We start from the raw sequence: 18136 nt of genomic DNA, 5'->3' as shown, positions 1-18136 counted from the left end.
ATTTATTCTATATAGTTCACTACATTTTAACTATTATAGGCAATGGTAAATAGGACAGAGTTTCCTTTATTCATTTAATTATTTTGTTTTTGTATTTGTATAATACATGTGTCTGTCTATCTATCTATCTCTATCTATCTATCTTTCTATGTATCTATCATCTGCCTATTGTACTCTTAAGAAGACATCTTAGGAATCAGCCTTCCTCAAGACCCAGTAATACCACTTTTGGGTATATATCCAAAGAATACTCAATCATGCCACAAGGACATGTGCTCAACGATGTTCATAGCATCTTTGTTTGTCATAGCCAGAACCTGAAACCACCCTAAATGCCCCCTGACTGAAGAATGGATAAGCAAAATGTGGTACATTTATACAATGGAGTACTACACAGCAGAAAAAGATAACGACAGCTTGAATTTTGCAGGCAAATGGATGGAGCTAGAAAACATTGTTTTGAGTGAGGTAACACAGACACAGAAAGACAATTATCACATGCCCTCACTCATAGGTGTTTTTTAAACATAAATCAAAGAAAACCAGCCTATAAAGCACAATCCCAGAGAACTTAGGCAACAATGAGGACACTAAGAGAGATATACATAAATCTAATCTACATGGGAAGTAAAAAAAAGACAAGATCTCCTGAGTCAATTGGGAGCATGGGGACCTTGGGGGAAGGTTAAAGGGGGGAGGGGAGAGACAGATGGGGAGCAGAGAAAAATGTAGAGCTCAACAAAAATCAACTAAAAAAAGAAAAGAAGAAAACATCTTAGAATCATTTTATTTTAGAATTATTTTTCTCTTCAGTCATTTTGGTCTTTCATTTCTCACTGTCTAAAAGTTTATTCCAAGGAATAGACATAGTAAATTAAATCAAAGTGTTCAAAATAAATATCAGTGTAATTGTTGTGGGTGTTGCCCTGCCTTGTGTCCGGTTTGTTCTTCTTGATACAATATCCCAAAAAGCAAAGGTTTTTGATTTGGATGTTTCCGTTAGTGAGTTTTCTTGCCACCATATTGCCTAGCTTTATAATCATTTATCCACATACATGTGTATCTAAATGCAATATGGAACTCCATAAATGTGTGCAGTCTTCACGATATTGCAATGTGGTCGCATAAAGCAGGGTGAGAAAATCGAACAGCACAGCTTTTTGCAGTGTAGCTGGATGCTCCCTGAGCATCTGCTTCTTCACCTGGAATGTGATGCAGTGGGCACCCATGCAGCACTGGCAGATGGAACTTTCTGCCATGACTGAAATAGTCTCTCTACATCATCCATGTCAGTAGCTGTGAGCCACAAGGAGCAAGAAGTATCTATGAAATTGTGTTTTTCTTGTTTCCCTTCATTTGAGTTAATTTTTGAAAAAATTTTATTTTTTGAACAATTTTAGACTCACAGTAAAATTGAAATCAAAGTGCAAAAAATTATCGTATACTTCCTATTACTGTGCAGGTATTATTTATCCTATTGACAACATCTCTCAGAGAGCCCCATTTGATACATATGACATCCCAACACTAACACACCATAATTGACCAAAGTCCATGCTTTTATGTTCGGATTTGTTCTTGGAGTTGGGTGTTCTATGTGCCTGGGAATTGTGTAATGAGTGTATAGTAAATACCAAGAATTAGGAGTACTGCATCATAGAGCAAATAATAAGGGATTTAGGTACTTGATCACACAATGAATGCAAGGAGGAGGAGTATCTGGATACATGCTAAGTAAAAAGGATGAGATCAGATCATCCAGGAAATACTAACATGTGATAAATTCCAAAGAGTGTTAGCACTGGATAACATAACAAATAACAAGTGGTGTGAGAACTGAATACACACACACGCACACACACACATATGTACATATATGTATATACACACACAGATAGTGGATTGATTAGTATATGCCAAGGGATCAGAGTATTGGGACTATAAAGCAAAAACCAAAGAGTGTGAGTTCTGGATAACATGGATAATACCAAAGTGTGTGAAAAATGTTTAATATGATGTGTCTAAGAGTATGAATATTGGACCACATGGAAAATAGTATGGGTTGTATATACTGGGCCACATATTAAAAACCAGATGAAAGGATGTTCACACTGTCTTCCTAAGTGATTTTCCCACTATGCCCTTCCTCACAAATAAACTGGCATCTTTTGCTTCTCCCTACAGGAAACCCAAAAGGCTTTTCTCTAATGCTAACATTAGCAGCCTAGCTGAGATCCTGGTGCTAAATCGCACAAAGGGGTGGTAATCCCTCCTGACTGGCTTCCCTTGAGGGTTTATGTCTCATAGCATACTGAGTTTCCAGCATTTGATTTATAGTTGATTGCATTACCCCAGCATTGGTCTGATGGTGGTTTTCTCTCATGAAGTTAGCGACGGTAAGCTGCAACTTCTTCTGTTTCTCTGTCTTTTCTAGACTCGGGCCAGTGTCTCTTTTGTGTTCTTTCCATCTTTTGGATAAATTGTTGATTATTAAATCTGTACACCACTTAAAACATCAAATGACAATTCCATATACCTCACATGTGAAAACTGAAACAGAGTCAGTTTTAATTAAATTTAAAAAATTGCATGTAACCAATGACTATACCAGACAGTGGAGTATTATAAAATTCTAGATAACTGTATGTTTAGTTTTTTATTCTATCTAATAATATTTGATTTTCTATAGCCATAGATGTTAGTAATATATTCATATAGAATTGTTGTTAAAATTGAATTATTGAACCAAGACTTGGTCAAATATAAAAATCACTAGAAGTCAGATGAAAGTACTAAAATAAAAAAATGTGAAGAAATAAAAAAGCATAGATTTGAAAATTCTGAAAATATGTAAATTTGTGTATAGTATATTATCAGTGACAAATTGGACAAAAAAGATTATTGAGGACAAATGCATTTCAGCTCCTTCACAGTGACAAACCGTGGGTTTGTCTATTGAACAAAGGCAAAACCACACAGCAAGTTTACATTGCATAATTCCAGACAAGTTAGTCCATTTTACAGCACCTTAAATTCTACATCAACAGAACAGAGACTATAATTACTCTATAAACATCATTATGAGCACCCAGATGAACTACTGTGTGTGTGAAGCACTTAACGTCCCATGCAACGTACAGCAGATGCTTAAGACATTAATTTTTCTCCTATAAAACTTTCCTAAGCTGAGTTTAAAAGCACCGTTATGCACAACTTTATTATAATCTGTAGAATAACCATGTTATTTTCTCCTAATAGATTTGACTTCCAAGTATTTATGAAAAAAGCCACAAACAACAATGATAAAAAAAAAAAAGAAAAGGCCAGCACTGGATTATAAATCACAAACCAAAACAGCACAGAGTTCAAACTCTGAACGGAAGGAAAATATTCCTCCCTTTGAAGGGCCCTCCTTCCAAACCACGAAGTCGCAGATTTTCCCACCCACTGTTCCTGTCGGCAAGGAGGTCCTAGCCTGCTTGTTTTTCTTTTCCTCTCTTTCTGCTCCGAGAGTCTTTGCTCAGTCTTGCCACCAGTGAGGGCTAACTCTAATTTCTCCAAGGAGACCCTCTGTTTGGAAGAAGAATTTGGGGCAGCTGGTTGCCCATAGCTTTGGGACTAGGCAGAACTGCCAAGTGTGTAAACGAAACTTCCGACTAGGTGTGGTCCGTGGCCAGGTGGCACAGGTGCGTGGGGGTCCATGTTCACCAGAGGCAAGCCATTTGATTGCTGAAAATGTCCTTGGAAAGTCAAGTTCAAAACCTAAGCAACAGCACAACTACATTCTCTTGCAATTATGCATTGGTAGTTTTTGCAAGGTTATGGCTTCACAGCACCTACAGCAGAGGCCATTAGGTTGAGCCCAGATTCAAACTGACCTGATTTTTTGTGTGCGCATGTACATGAGCACAATTTTGCATGTCCATCTGTGTGCAGGCGTACATTGTTGGCAAATGCATGTTTATGTGTTTGATTGTGTATGTGCATGCCTGTGTAAGTGACTGTAGAGACCAGGGGACAGTTTCAGTGAACATAGGTGCCACACACGTTTGTTTATTTGGTTTTGGTTTTTTGAGACAGGGTTAGACTGTAGCTTTGGAGCCTGTCCTGAAACTAGCTCTTGTAGACCAGGCTGGCCTCAAACTCACAGAGATCTACATGCCTCTGCCTTCTGAGTGCTGGGGTTAAAGGTGTGCACCACCACTGCCCAGCTAAGCCATGCACTTTTATTTTTAGAGACATCATCTCTCACTGGCTGTGAGCTTGTCAGGTAGGTGAGACTGACGACTCCTCAACATTCAGGATCTGCCTGTATCTTCCTCCTCAACACTGAGATTATAAGCATGGGCTACCATGACTATCTTCTTATGCGCGTGCTGACGGCTGAACTTAGGTTGGCAGCTCTGTAGGGCAAATATTTTACTGACTGGGCTACCTCTCTAGCCCACGAAGTGATGTTTTTAAAAAGCCCAAATAAAATTGAGACAAAACAAAGCAAAACCAACAAACAGACCCAAGGTCTGTCTATTTCCCTTTTTGTAACAATCATCCCATTAAAAACTACTGGAGACTCCGTTAGTGGATAGAATGTTTCCTCAAACCTAGTATGTTTTTATTAACTTGTGAATAGAGAGTAGCATAATTTAATCAGAATAAATGAGTAATAATATTTCTTGGAACAGTCTAAAAATGCTATGGAAGTGGTGCATTGTGGGCATGTCTGTAAAATCTTGCTCTGGGGCACCCTCACGTGGAGCTAAGTCTCTCATCAGTGTCAGAGAGTGGCTGCTTCCCTCCAGAAAAGTTCCAGTATTAACCCCCCTTACATGAAAAAAGCACATGCTTCATTCTCTGCTATCTTGAAAACGCAACATGTACACTGCGCCTCTGCTCAAAGTAGAGGCTCAAAAGGAAAATTCAGTCTTCTAAGTTGGAGTGCCCAGGCAGTCATTTTTCCATGCCTTTCTGTGTGTGCTCCAGCTCTGGAATGTTCTGAGGAATGCCTGTCGAATGATTTGCTGCTGATATTATTTTCTTCAATTTTCTTCAGATTTTATTGCATTCACAGGGAAATATGAAATCACTAAGCTATCTTATCCACAGATTTATACAGAAATGAAGTGTTTTCTACTTAATGGAAAGATTGCCCTCTTTGTCTAAGAAGGTTTTTCATCCCAGGAAAAAATCAAATGCAGCCAAAGCCAATTGTAAGTCACCTCTCAAAGCCCTGGTTGGGTTTCAGCTGCGGTGCTGGAAATCCCATCACTGGTCCCCCGTGTACTGAGTGGTACAGCGATGGCTCATTTATCAGGCATTGTTAAGGGCTGAGGCATGCCATGGAAAAGAAATGTCCAGATACTTGAATCTTTATACCTCATGCATAAGTTAAAATTATAAAAAAATTAAGCATACTTAAGATATTACATATTGCTTTCCTGGGCAGTGTGTCCCAAACCCAATTTAATCAAGTTTGAAGCTAAGCTTTCTCACTTACTAGTTATTTAACTTTGGCAAGTTACTAAAATTCAGCTCAACCACTTACTAGCTTTATAATTTTGGCAAATTAGTCAGCCTCTGTTTTCTCATCTGTCAAGCAGAGATAATTATACCTATGTCCCAGTCTGAATTAGCTAATCTATATAAAACACCCCATAAACTGCCTAACACATAGTAGACCTACCCAGTGTAGCCGGCTGGCCCCACTGTAGACTCCTTGGCCAGACGCTCTGGATCTGAATGCTGCTTGAGCACTTCCCGAGCAAGTGAACTGAAGCATATTTTTAACATAATATTTCTGTGCCTCAGTTTCTACATCTGTATAATGGAGATGGATCTGGCTTGTGAAGAATGAAATGAGAACGTTGTACAAAATCCTAGAATGGCATTCAATAAAATGAACTACTATTAACAAAGATTTTATATGTAATAGAAATGCTTTCAGAGTTGCTTGTGTGTGTGTGTTTCTATTCAGCATACTGACTTTCTCCTTTTGGTCTTTTTTTTTTGCTTATCTTACAAATATATATAAGTAGAGATTAGCCATAAAATGTTCTCTGAGATAAGACAACATTCGTTTCTGTGCTTTTAGAGTTACTGCTATTACAGTTATCTCTTCCCACTTCCTCTCGGCTACGTACTGGAGAAAGGCTGAGGTGGCTGGAAAAAGGATGCTCTCCTTAGGGACTGACCACACTGCCCTGCTGTTGACACTGCCAGGAACTGATATAGTTGAGACAGGTGGTGAGACAGAGCTGCAGCAGCAGATGAAATGAAGTCTCATTGCACACACAGTAGTGTGCTTAGATTAGTGCAGGAAGTGTCTGAGTGAATGGCCTCGTGTCTCCCAGAGTAAAGACTGCATGAAACTCAAAGACATCTCAGAAGCCAACATTTCTCCCTCTGGGCCACGAGGCAATTACCATCCTAGAACTTCTCATATTGTCTTCTGCTTAACTCTACTTTGTACACCAGATTTACATCTCTATGCAGAGTATCGATAGGAAACGGTAAGCAGGAATGAGTTGGTGGGTGGCTGGTCCAGCTGTCTATACAGATGTGAGTGAGTAGAAGCCAGTTCTGGGAGAACAGTGAGTATCAGAACACTCAGGCTTGCTGTCTGTCATTATATGTAGGTGTGAGTTCACATCTTGATCCAAAGCAAGAGGCAGGAAAAGCTAACTTGGAGTTGCCTGGTTTTCAGAACCTCAGAGTAGCATACCACTTCCAACAAGACCCATCACCTAATCCTTCCCAAACAGTTTGACTGACTGAAGAGCAAGCATTCAAACCTGTGAGCCTATGGGACAATTCTCACTCAAACCCTGCTCTCCATCAAGAGTGAGGAAAGGGTTCTTTCTCCCCACATCTCTCCAGTATTTGTAGTTTTGCTGATGGTAGCCATTATGACAGAGTTGTATCAAGGTAGACAATAGAAAGAGTTTCCATGATCCTGTATTGAATTAGTAATACTAAAATTGGTTAACTATTAAAATTAATTGCATATGTATTGTAATGCCCATAAAAATTCTGATGTCACATCTCATAGATTCAGAAAAACAATCCAAGAATTTATGTGTCAACAGAGGAACACAGGAGAACTTTCCATCATCTATTACCTTCTTTGAATGACTTTTTCAACGTGATGAAGTTTTCATTGTGGATGTATTTTTCTTTTTTAGTTAGGTTTCTTCTTAGATACAATTTTGTAATCATTTTGAACAGTATACTTACCCTAATTTCTTGTTGGAATGTATATGAAGCTACTGTTTGTGGCTTTTAATGTTGGTTTTATATCCTGCAACTTTATTGTGTTTATATGTATGGATTCTATAAGAGTTATTAACAATATAATACTATACAACACAAAGGTTTACATATAAATTAGGATTTTAAATATAACTGAGTGTTGCTATATATAACCAGTAGAAGGGTAAAATGTGGACAAGTTGACAGTGGCATTGTACTAGTGTGTACCTCACTTTAAATGAAGATGTGATAATCTAATTATCCATTAATATGGCCAAAAGAATGATATATATATATCTAAATATCACTGGAGATGTATTATAAAAGAATTAACTCCTGATACAAACAACAGAGTTGATTACCAGTAGCATGTTGTTGAGATGAGAAAGCTTAACTGAACAAATGATGCGTATTGTTTGGTTCTAGTTTCACAAATATTAGTACAGTCAGAATAATCTGTGTTTGCCAAAATCAAAACATGATTGTGGTGAGCATTCATGAAGACTGTTGGGCACCGCATGAACCAATAATTTATGATGAAAGTCATAGCTTGTACCCTGTATCTAAGGCTAGAATATTTTTTTCTTGGACAGGAGGCAGAACTTTCTTGAGTGGAGGCTACTTCCCTGGCAGTGGAGGAAAGTCCTTGATTTGACCCTGTTGATTATAGGGATTCCTAAACTACTGTCTCAGAAGGGTCAAGCTTGTTTGAGTAGCATCCTGGAATGGCTAGACACCCTTTCTTATTTGCTAAGGCTGTGGACCCCAGTACAAACTCCAGGGTTTTTGTTTGGCACAAGAGTGTCATTCTTCAAGAGATCAGTTAGCATTGAATAATGAATAGATCAAAAGGAACAACTATTAACTGAGAATAGGCGAGGAAAGCCTGAATGGTCCAACTTTTGTTAGGTTTCCAGGGTTTCCCACAACTTGGAGAAGGGGCCTGTGAAGTGAATGGGAGTGAATTACAGTGTTCTTTTAAGTGAAATGGGGACCAAGTGGAGAGAAGGAGTCATGTCCTAGCTCTCCCATTTAAAGCTCATATTAAAAACTTGGCCTTGTCTATGAGGAATTAGTTGTAGGCAGCTTATATATTTGGCCTGGAGGGCAAACACTGAGAAATGCATGAAACTTTTAAGAAGTTGGTGTCAGCTCACTATAAAGAAGATTTCCCAAGGGATCTGTGGAGTCAGCAAAGGTCATGTGTTCACCAGGTCTACTTAAAATTTTATATCCTCCCTTGAAAATTAATACAAGCTATTTGGAGATAACATAAAACTAGGACCAGAGAGGGTTGTTGTTGCAAACTTACATTAACAGATTTCACAATTATTGGTATCCTATAACTTCCAGAAACTTGGTAGCATTTAATATGTTAAATCAAGGAAATCTCTTATAAATGCTGCCATGGAAATGTTTAATAGCAAGTTCACACAGATCAGGCATTCAGCCGGCAAACTTGTTGATGCGTTTTGTTCTTTTGGGCACTCTGCAGTGAACTAAAATGAGGAAATTTCATGAGGCAGATGCTAAATTATACCAGTGGCAGAATTTCAGTTTACTGCTCAGCATGGGGATCTTAGATTCTCAGTAAGTCATCATACTATAGGGTCTGACCAAACATTGAGTATCCCATAAACAGAAGCAAAAAGGATGAAGACACATCGTCTGAAAACACACACACACACACACACACACACACACACAGAGAGAGAGAGAGAGAGAGAGAGAGAGGGCGCACTGATAATTTCCCCTGGGAAAGTTAGCCTATTATCCAACACTGGGCCAGGATGAAGATTTAACGCAATTAAATTGGCTGTAACAATCATTCCATAGGGTGGGATTCTGATGAATCTTACGTTCAAAGTCACAGTGCACCATTCCCAGGATATGTCATGTCTGTTAGGCTCCTTCAAGTTAACTATTTGTCACCAGGGAATGATTAAATACACCACATGTGTTTATCACTTTACCCTGAAGGAACTTGAGGCAATTTATCAGAAACAGAAGTAATAACTGCTTCAGGAGGCAGTGAGTCCTGTTTCCTGTGAGAAGGAAGAGGGTGCCACCAATTGTTACATTCTCTTTGTCTCATTCTAAAGCTCTAGTGTCCAAGGTCATATATTTAATTAGTGGAGAAATTAGGACTGCAAAGTGAATTCTCTTTTGTTCAGTTTCTCCTTCAGGCCAGCTTAAAAATTCCATAAGTATTTAAACACATAGTCATTTTTTGTTAAGTGTTATGATAGGGACAGCCACTACTTTTCATGCTGAATATTATTTAAATCTTTCTGTGATATTATTCTCATTATTTGTGATTTTATGATTAAATATATAGTCTTACATCTATTCAATTTGGATGCTAATTGTTGATCACATTTTACATAAAATCAGACAAAATTAAGGTATTAATCGCCTTCCAACATTTAGTAAGAGTTTCTCCTGAGCGTTATCAGCCTGCTTCTTTGAGTCTCTACAGCTCACTATTTTTGCAGTACTCTAAAACTTTACCAAAACTGCATATAAAATATCAATATTCTTTACTTTTTTCCAGGTTAAAATTGTGAGTTGTGGTATGTCCAGCTAAGATTAAAAATACTACTTAATGAAAATTTCTTCTCTTCCTGTAACTTCAAAACAGAGAATTAAGCTTTTCAATTTTCAACTTTCAAATATATTGGAAAATAAATGTCATAAGTAAATGATATTCTTTGTAATATCATCATGTCAACATAATTCAAATTGTTTCAATTTTCACAGTAAAATATGAGCAACATTTTATGAGATTAAAAATATTATTCTAAAGAAGCGAACCTCTAATTATTTTAAGGTAACTTTTCCATGTCTATACCGATGAGCCTGTTTCCTCTTGACACTTTCAACATTGAGCATGGTGAAAATTAAGCAAACAGACAAAAACCAAAAGGAACACACTGTTCTGTGGTGTTAAGTCTGGTGGAAATGTAATAGGATTTTTTGTTTCTCATAGCTGACTATATAGTCTCAATTTGGACAGCTAAATAGAGACCAAAATAAACGTTTCCTTTCTGGGGTTTAACAAAAAGGGATGCATTCAGTGGGTTGGAGAGTTAGAATACCAAGTACCATTTAAGTACTGAAGGGATTACGTGAGTGGTGAATTAGACGTCTGAAGTCCTTTAACGAATGGATTTATTTTTATTTTTTACATTTATTTGATGATATTTGACGAGACATGCATACACATGAGAAAGAAAGAGAAGTGACAGAGGGGGAGGGAGGGAGGGAGGGAGGGAGGGAGGGAGGGAGGGAGAATGCCAAGGCATGCATATGGACACAGTAGACAACTTTCAGGCGTCAGTTCTGTCCCTCTACCTACCATAGGGATGCAAAGATCAAAGTCAGGTTATCACCTGGGCAGCAAGATACTCCTGAGCTATCTCACTTACTCCTAATCACTCTGTTTTGATGGGATACATAGCAGTGAATTTATAAATTTTATAATGTAGAAAATACAACCCCTTGAAGTCTAAATAGTGCTTGAATGAAAATGGACCCAGTAAACTGAGCTAAGTCATTCTGATCAATCTACTTGAGGTTAGACGGACTGTGAGATTCATCTCTGTAACCTGAGCCCTTAGCAGGGCATCAGTGCGTGACACAGGATGAGTCATAGGTCCCATGAGGTACCTAACTGTTCTGTATAAATATTATGAACAAGGCCTGTACAAATCAGTGGACAGAGCACAGAAGTTTTCCTTCTAATCCACTCTGCTCCTAACACTGTTTCCTCTGTTATGACACACATTAATGAAGTTCACCTCAAATTTTGTTTTAAGACAAAAAGTATGTTTGTTTTTAAAGCTGTATGCGCTTGGGAAGAAATTTGCCCATGGGATTACGGGGGGGAAACTGATTTCCCTAAGATTTCTGATGGCAATTCATGTAGTCATCAATCTGATTACAGGGGAAGGGTAGAATGGACGCAATCCTAAGTGGATATTAGCTGTAAAATAAAGGATAACCATGCTGCGATCTGCAGACCCAGAGAGATCAAGTAACAAGGAGAGTTCATGCAGGGAAGTCCAGATCTCTCTAGGAAGGGAAATAGACGAGATTTTCTGGGTGAATTTACAGGGCTGGGGTGGGAATAGGATCATGAGGTCTCAGGTAGGGGTGTGGGGAAGGAGGAATACAGAAAGAGCCAACTGGAAAGTGGGTCATTTCAGGGTGACGTAGAATCCTGGTGCAAGAGAAACTCCCAGGAATCAGCATGCTTGATTTCCTAACAAAAGAGAATGTCTGGCCTGGACTCCTATAACAGGTTAAGACTTCCAGCGCAGGGTGTAGACCTAGCCATATAATCTTTAACTTATGGTTTGTACTGTTTGTGAGATATTCTGGGGTAAGGGTGACACAGAGACTGGGGGAGTGGCCAGCAAATGACTGGTTCAGCCTGAGACCCATGCCAAGAGAATGAGCCCTAGAGTGCCAGGACCCAGAGATAGAACCAAACTTGGATGGCGGTAAAAAATAAATCAGTGTAATGATGTTCAACAACATTCTGCTGTACTTATAGATTGGTGCCTAGCCCAATAGTCATCAGAGAGGCTTCATCTAGCAATTGGTGGAAACAGATCCAGAGACTTACTGTCAAACATTATACCAAACTCGGGGAATCCTGCTGAAGTGAGGGAGGAGTATTTTAGGAGCAGCGGGAGTCAAGAGCATCAGAAGAAGTCCCAGGGAATCATAGAACTCATAGGAACTCACAGAACCTGAAACCAGGGAGCCTGCATGGAACTGACCTAGGCACTTTGCATGTGTGTTAAATTGTGTTGCTTGGTCTTCTTATGGGACTCCTCTCAGTGGGAGCAGGGGCTGTCAGTGATTCCTTTATTGGCTTTTGGGACCCTGTCTCTCATACCGAGTTGCCTTGTCCAGCCTTAAGAGAAGTTGAGGCGCTTAGTCTTACAGCAACTTAATACACCACGTTTTGTCAGTGTCCTTGGAATGCCTGGCCTTTGCTGAATAGAGATGGAGGAGGAGTGAAGAGATGGGGAGGAAGGCAGAGGAAAAATAAGGGAGTGGGCTGGACGAAGAGAAGGGAGGGGAAACTGTGGAACTGTGGTCAGGGTGTAAAAGAAAAGTAATCTTCACAATAAAGAAAGAGTATATAAGCAAAACTACACGATAAAAGAACAAAAACCTATAAGCTGCTTTAAAAACTAAAATGAAAATACTTATTAAGTTGTTACTCTTTGCTGTCACACTTGAAGGGAAAAGGTTTGAGAGACCAGGGTGTAATTACCCATATGCGTGCCTGTCAGCTCTTTACCACCAGGACTGCATTAGATTCTGACAACACTTTTGCTTCTCCCCAGTTCACAGCACATGCCTTCCTTGTATCACGGCTGTTTCTTTTTAGTGACCTCTTTCCTGACTTCACATTTCCCCCTTCTCTCTCCTGGGGTAGAATGCATTCCTGGTTCCCTTACTGGCCACATTCCACAGAGGCATCTTCTGATCACCCACCTGATCTCACAGCAAGGAATGATCTTTAGATGACAGGAAAGATACAACGGAGTACCATGGTGTGCCTTTTAGAAGTATCTTTTCCCTTCATGACAAATGGTCAGCCCTGAGAACATACAAGTAGCATTATAGGAACTGAACAGTTTATATTTAGAAATACATATGTGTGTGTGTGTGTGTGTGTGTGTGTGTGTATGCGTGCAATAACAAGTAGGGAACAAAGAGAACACACATTTGAAGGATGAAGGGGTATGTAAACAGAGGTTGCACATTTGTCCCAGCCGCCCAGACCCTAATAATCATGCAGAAACTATATTAATGACAACATTGTTTGGCCAATGGTTTAGGCGTATCCCTAGCTAGTTCTTACATCTTAAATTAACCCATTTTTATTAATCTGTGTATTGCCACAAAGCTGTGTCTTACTGGCAAAGTTCTGGCTTCTTTCTCCTTTGGCAGCTACATGGCACCTGCATGACTCTGCCTTCTTTCTCCCTGTATTCAGTTTAGTTTTCCTGCCTAGCTCAGTTCTGCCCTGCCATAGGCCAAAGCAGTTTCTTTATTAACCAGTGGTAATGAAACATATTCACAGCATAAAAGAGGAATCCCACATCAGGGGTAGATGGGAAAATTTGGCAGGGGAGGAAAGTAAAGAAAGATACATTGTAATTATAATCTTAAAACTAAAAATTTTTAAAAAAAATATATAATCTTGCTATATCGTCTACATGTAACCTAGAATTCCCAAGGTTGACAAGACGAGCCCTGAATTCATGGCAATCTTACCTCTGTCTCCCAAGTGCCGTGTTACAGGTTCATGCCACCATGCACAGCACTGTGCCCATTCTTAATTGTGTATAGTTTCTTTTTCTCCTTCAAGCTTGCTTGACATTACCAAGATTCCTTTGGCTATGCTAGCAACTTATATTTTAATAAAAGAATGTATAACAGTTTTAAATGCATAGAAAATCTTGCAGAAGTTGTGATTGAACTTGTGTTGAATATGTAAATAACATTGGAGAAGAACAAACATCTTTTTACCCATGTTAGGTACTGTTTAATTTCATCAGCAGGTTGTGGTTTCCTGCAAAGAGGCCCTGTATATTTATTTCTAGTAACTTTGTGCTATTGTAAATTACACTGATATTTAATTGGTTTAAATTACATTTTTAATGATTACTGTTTGGCATTATAATTGAGTTATGTATATATATTTGATTGTTGATATTAAATTCCTTTTCATATATTGTCAGGGCACATATCCCATTTTATATTAATTTATATAGAAATTTTGAGAAAATTTTGTCACAATGTGTTATTTTTCTCAATAAATGTTTTGCATGCCCTTGAAAAAATATAGCTCTATTTTGAAGTTTCTAGATCTATAGATGTGAAATAGACACGTAGTTACAACCCATTAAACATCCATACTACCTTTAAAAACTGTATGTTGCAGTCATGATTCCTATGTGCTGGCATTAACAAGTAGATGCCTTTAAAAGGTAATTTGTTCCTGAGGGAACATATTAGTGCCCTTGTAGGAGAATCCCTGGACAGCTAAGTAGCTCTCTTTATACCACGTGAGCCTGCAGGAAGTCACTAGTCTGTAACCTGGAAGAGAACCCAGAACACAACCAGGCTGCACCCTGCAATCAAACTTTCAGGTTCAGGGCTTTAATAAATGAATGATGGTTTGCTATTTATTTATTTTTTGTTTGCTATTTTTTAAAGTAAGAGTCTATAAGACTTTCCCCCATCATTTTAAACTAAGACAAGCGAATCATTTTAAATTAAGAAAGGAATATTAGAATCTATCAAAGATCTTTTACTACTCCATATCTGGAAGATCTTTTAGCTTTGAAATTTTCTTCATTCATAATTTAAAACTTTAAAAATTAGCATTTTACACTGTGATCACTACTTGACTATTAGTTTACGTTTAGTAATGCTTGTATTTTGGTTTATTTTGATATCAATAGCTTAATTTACTATAAATTAGTAAATTTATCAGGTTACTGATTGTTATGAAATGTCTAATTTTCCAGCCTTTTAATTACCACTTTGTATATTAAAATTTTAAACACATCTTTGGTAGAGTATGTACTTGTATATTCCTGAAAATGTTATGTTTACATCCTCTTCATTTTAGTAGAACTGCTGGTCCTTTCACACTTAAGATGACTTTAAGTGCATTAACTTCTGATGCTCAGATTATGGATATTTTAGAAGGTGACGCATTTTAAGAGTTAATGCTAAGTGATAAAGGATAATTCTTGCAAGAGAAGACTAAGTAACAACTACCAGTAAACTAAAGTACCATTTATATTGTTTAATATCAAGAAAAATATGTAAATACATTTTCTTTATAATATATTAGATTTTAGGTGGTGGTACAGCACAGTGACTCTTGACATACAAACGACAGCACACATCTGAAGCTGCTGTAGCTGTGAAAGTAAGCTGTCCTCGTAAACGCAGAGTGGATTTAGCTTGCAATCCATTTGGGGTTTTTTGTTTACATTCTATAAAGATAAAGATAAACTACTGTTTTCTTTTATTGGTTCTTTCCCTCATTCGCCCATCAGCTCAGGATGCAGTCAAAGTCACAATGGCTCCCAGAAAAGTCTTGAGTGTTCTGCTCAGGAGAAGGCCAGGAACAACTCACGTTTCTTTTTTCTTTGTTGCTTCAAAGCAAACAGGCCTGGCCTGAATTACACTGGGAGTGCTTTCCTTCCACAGAGCAGATCAAGCTTTATGGGACTCCACGCTCAGCAGTTTAGGTGCACTATTCCAAATAAATAACCAGAAGAAATCCGCCACTATATTACTTCCTTTAAACAGTCCAGCATGGCACAGATTTTTATTTTCATTTTGGAAATGAGATACATGTGCCTCTTCGTTATGATTGTATGTAAGGGAACTTTTAGTAAACTGAGGCCTAGCCGAGGAAGACCACCGTTACCATGTGCAAACGACAAACCTTACTAATCTATAAATTATCTTTGCAAAAGTGGCGTTGTAAAGGAAAGGACTCAAACAACTTTCTACTGCATAGTCTCATTAGCTTTGAATTTGGCGTCTTGTTTCTAGGCCATTAAAAGCAATTGAAATCAGGTTTTTATTCTCAGTGGAAGAAGGCTCCACTAAAAGGAACTCACACTATCAGAAAAGAGTACTCCGAATTCCTCCAAGTGACTAAACACAATGCATTACCACTTATGAAGTATTTCCTAAAATAAGAGGAGCTAAAAATAAACTTCCACCTAACTCTTCTACAGATACTTTCACAGCAAATGGATTGTCTGGTTATCTCATTCTGTACTTGTTTCTTATATATTGCTATATGGACTTTTTGTCACTGTAAGAGAAACAGATAGTACCATGTGCTTTTTAAAAAAATAGTGTGGAAACAGAGAAAGTAAATAGTTTAAGGTGCTTTGCTCAAGAGAAGACTGTTAGTACCATGGAAGGTTTTAATTTCATATTTTTTTCTATAAATGTATATAAATACTAAATATGCCTATATTTACACTGATGTAGGAGTATAGCAGAATGTTCAGAGTCATTTTATAGCTCTGTTTTTTTTAGCAAAATGGTAATATTTGATTTTCTCCAGTATTTCTTTATTATATTTGCTGTTTTTGTTGATCTTTGAACTTCACATGTTACTTGTATAATGGCCTAGAACATCTTTTATCAGACTCTTATTTTTTTCTTCTGGCTGCCCTTTCAAGGTTTTTTTTTTTTTTTTTTGACTTCTATATGATTGACTCTTCAGTCTCTAAGCATTGAAGTCTTCTTGTGCTCAGTATTTATGCTTACTTGTTTTCTTTCTCCACTTACATCCATTCATCCACTACAATGCATTTAAATACCTTCTGCACAATGACATCGCTCATATATGTATCCTTTCCTTTTGTCGTGGGTATTCTGAATTCTTTAACATACCTGCGGCTGACTATACGCCATTTGTTGATTGTGGGGTGAAAGATGTGCTATACGATCACACACACACACACACACACACACACACACACACACACACAAATATATGCCATTTTGGCTCATGGTTTTAGAGTTCATAGTTATGGGCCCATGTTGACATGTTAGAACTTAGAGGGGAGCAGAAGACTGAGGAAAACTCTCATGCCATGACAGCAATGAGGCAAAGAGTGAAAGACGTAGGGGCTAAGATTTCAGCATCCCTTTCAAAGTCTCACATCCAGTAACTTTACTGTCTCTAACTAGACACCAGGTATTCAGGTCCCACTGTTTCCCAGGAGTCACACAGGATGCCAAGCAAACAAACTTTGTGTTTAGAGGATATATCTCATCTACACACCCACCACTGACTTCAAAGGTCCATGCCTACCTGAGAATAAAGAACACATCCAGTCCAACTCCAAGAGTCCTTAACAGTTGCTAACATTCCTCAAATGACTCTTAACATTTCCTTTGAGATTGGAGTCAAACTCAGTGGAATCACTATCAAAATAAAATAAACAAAGTCCCTGTTCCTTTAAATTTTCTTACATTTTTTCCTGCTCCCTCTTCCTTAATGATCCCCAAAGCTCAGGAGTTTTGTTGTGTATATATTGGTTGGCACTGGAATTCACAACTTTGTGTTTTGATCGTTTATGATTTTCTGTAATGATCTTCATCTGTTGGAAAGAAAGGGTAAAGGATAAGGACTATACATTGTAATCAAATATTCATAATATAGTTAAGAGATTATGGTGGTTTAGTAAAGCGGTAGTTGTAAATTCTCCTAGAGTCCTGACTTTCTAGCTTTGGCTATTTGGCATTCTAGTACCAGGCATGATTTTCCTTTTTGTTTATTTAATTTTAAGTTCAATTTGAGATTTACTAGTTACTGCCAAGGTATGTGTACCACTGTAATATCAAATCATCAGCCCTGAAAACACACACATACAAGTGCTGAGCAGGTTAGTGCTCTCGCTCTCTCTCTCTCTCTCTCTCTCTCTCTCTCTCTCTCTCTCGTGTGTGCGTGTGTGTGTGTGTGTGTGAAAGAGAGAGAGAGAGAGAGAGAGAGAGAGAGAGAGAGAGAGAGAGAGAGAGAGAAAGAACAATTAATGAAAAAGGATATCCTGCTTTCAAAGAGAGCTAAGGTGGGGTATATGGGAGGGTATGAAAAGAGGAAACGAAATGACAAAATGATGTCAAAAAATAAAAAAAATAATTTTAAAGTCAAATGAACAAGTTATATATTTTCAATGAATAGTGATGATATACCTGGCAAACTTTCCAGTCCCAAGCTTAATATTCAAACAATATTCAGAACTTCAAATCTGATTTTTTATTACTTATCTATCAAGATATTCTCTATTCTATCTTATTAAAGTTAAAGGGCAATTTT

This window comes from Microtus pennsylvanicus, chromosome 14 (genome assembly GCF_037038515.1).
Source record: "Microtus pennsylvanicus isolate mMicPen1 chromosome 14, mMicPen1.hap1, whole genome shotgun sequence".
Lineage (NCBI taxonomy): Eukaryota > Metazoa > Chordata > Mammalia > Rodentia > Cricetidae > Microtus > Microtus pennsylvanicus.
Note: the sequence above shows the minus strand (reverse complement) of the source record.